At 45.0% G+C, this 2,527-nt stretch overlaps 1 pseudogene; it reads right to left on the bottom strand.

Moving 5' to 3' along the window:
- Positions 1 to 718: 718 nt before the first annotated feature.
- LOC100755039 lies at positions 719 to 2,104 on the bottom strand (annotated as a pseudogene).
- Between the last annotated feature and the right edge of the window lie 423 nt (positions 2,105 to 2,527).

Here is a 2,527-nt window from a genome sequence, read left to right as displayed (position 1 = left end):
ATGATGAATTACAGGAAGTTTATTGCCAAGTGTTGTACTATACTTCCAACTGTTACTAGGTGGTGATGCAGGCCAAGTTAAGGGTTGAGGAATATTCAAGGCTTCATCGGGCAATGTTCATAGTGCCTTAGAAGGCTTCCCTGAGGTGTGGCCAGGATATCAGGTCGCTAGGCAGATGACATTCCTCACCAACTTCACAGCCAAGTACACAATTTATAGGCTGGCTAGGCAGACTGATGTTGTGTATAGAGGGTGTGGCCTTGTCCCATCTACCTTTGCCTTCTGTGCTTTGTTGTTGGTTGGACTCACTGCTATGACTACAGCAGCCTTTGCAGGAAGCGTGCCCTTTCTTTAAGAGACACTTGCAAACATTCCATGATGCCCAATTATTTCAAGATGCTTTATTTTCTAAACTGGTCACAACATTAGCTTTTTGCCCCATTCTGCCAAATGTACAAGGTACAAACGCTTGCTCAGCAGCTGAGGGGAACACTTTAGTATCATGGCAGAAAGGTGATAAAATTCCATATAAAACAAATACCCAAAATTTCCATAGAAACACAGGTAAGACTGACCCATGTCCTAGCCTTCCATACTGCATCTATTCCAACCCCTAATCTTACAAATTCATTCCAAAACTAGCAGTAATTAAGTTAAATGTTCCCAGGAATCCCTTAATTCAAGCAAAACTTGCAGGTAGGAGCTACAAGAACGGCATCTACACATTGATACTAGCAGAAACAAAGACTGATGGGTGACAGCATATCCTGCTCTCCTGGGCACAAGACATAGGCAGAGTGCCAGCATCCTGCTCCTCTACTTCTAGTGGGAAGCCATGGTTCTGTATCTGCTTCATGAGCTGCCACATTGGCCTCGACATCACATAGTAGATAGAAGGCCTCTGGAACAGTTGAAAGTAGATGCAGCAGCAGGAGTGCATGCACCCATGTTCTCAAAGAGCATCCAATTTCCCACATGCATTTCAGGCAGATTACAGAGCCCGACCATCTGGTTAAGGCCCACACAGATTGGTCCCCAGATGCTGGATGAGTAATACTTCTCATCTGGCTTGGTTTAGTTTGACAGCAGGGGCTTCACATGCACATGATCATAAAGAAGTCAGTTAAATGACCCATACACACCGTCATTCACGTAATACATGAAGGTTTGCTCACTAGACTCATTTTCATTCTCAGAGCTGGTCTTCTCCTTCCATACAATATTTTGGCAGTGATATTGACAGTCAGTGTGAAAGCTGAGGCAACATAGTATCTGCCTGGTTTGGCTGTAACTCTCACTCTAGAATCTGTTGGGATGTACTTGTCCAGAGCTGGGTGGATAATACTGGTGAGCTCTTCAAATTTAACCTGCTTCATATCCTCACATTCAGGAAAGCCACCACCAATATCAAGCAGATACATGCTGAAACCAACTTCTGTCCACATGTCAAAGACACAGCAGGCATCCGACAGGGCCTGGACAAAGGTCTCAGGGTCAGAACATCCACTCCCCATGTGGAAGCTGTTACCAATGACATCAATATTTAGCTCTATTGCCCGTTCCAAGAGAAGCCTGCTGGTTCTGAATATGGTTCTAAACTTAAGACTGAGGTCACAAACCGCTTTGGAATCATCAGTGGCAATCTGCAAAACCAAATTGGCCTTTGGATGTACTCTGGTTACCTTCATCAACTCAACCTCAATGTCAAAAGTCATCATTTGGACTCCATTGCTGTTGGTATACTTGATCTGAACACTTGTTTACAAGGATTTGCATAGATGATCCTCTCAGGAGGCACCCCAAGCCCCTGCAGGAACTGTATTTCAGTGTTGCTTGCACGGTCAAAATCCATCCCAATGGTGGCTAGGGTATTCACTATGGCTCTGCTGCCGTTACTTGTGACTGCATAAAAGGGAGTGAACCTGGCGAGGTTTTAGCCATTTTAGGGGTTTCTTCAGAATATCTCCAACATAAAAAGTGACATAAAAAGCATCCGTATCATCAGAGGCATAGACATCATTAATCTTTTGGTTTAAAATGTCCTTAGCAATAAACCTTCCTCGAAGATATAGCAGTGAAACTCTTCCTTATTGAAGCTGTTCATGGCTCTCGATGTGCCTACAAAACACCCCTAGAGATGGGATTCGATTATTATCAACTCCTCCCCAGGCACGCTATCCAAGAACTCCAAACTTTCTACTTGAAGTGGTGAACGCATTCTCACAGTGCACGATGTTGCTGGCAAGCCCCATGGAGTCGCCACTGCTGCCACTGAACCTGGAGAAGTTCCACTTCACTGCAGCGCCATCAGCCCAAGTCTGCCCAGATGCTGACCCGCTCTGCCTCTGGCTGGGGTTAGGCAGGCAGAAGGCAGCGGCCACTGCAGGAACTGACCGAGTGTGGATAATTTTCCAAAGCTTCTTATGTGACTATTAAAGAACGGTCATATCTTTCCGTCTGCTACTACCGCATTTATCTAAAGAAGAAGAGTATATTAGGCACGGTGTCACCATTCACAGAAGAGTGT

Source organism: Cricetulus griseus, assembly GCF_003668045.3.
Source record: "Cricetulus griseus strain 17A/GY chromosome 1 unlocalized genomic scaffold, alternate assembly CriGri-PICRH-1.0 chr1_0, whole genome shotgun sequence".
Lineage (NCBI taxonomy): Eukaryota > Metazoa > Chordata > Mammalia > Rodentia > Cricetidae > Cricetulus > Cricetulus griseus.
This window is presented reverse-complemented; position numbering and strand designations above follow the sequence as displayed.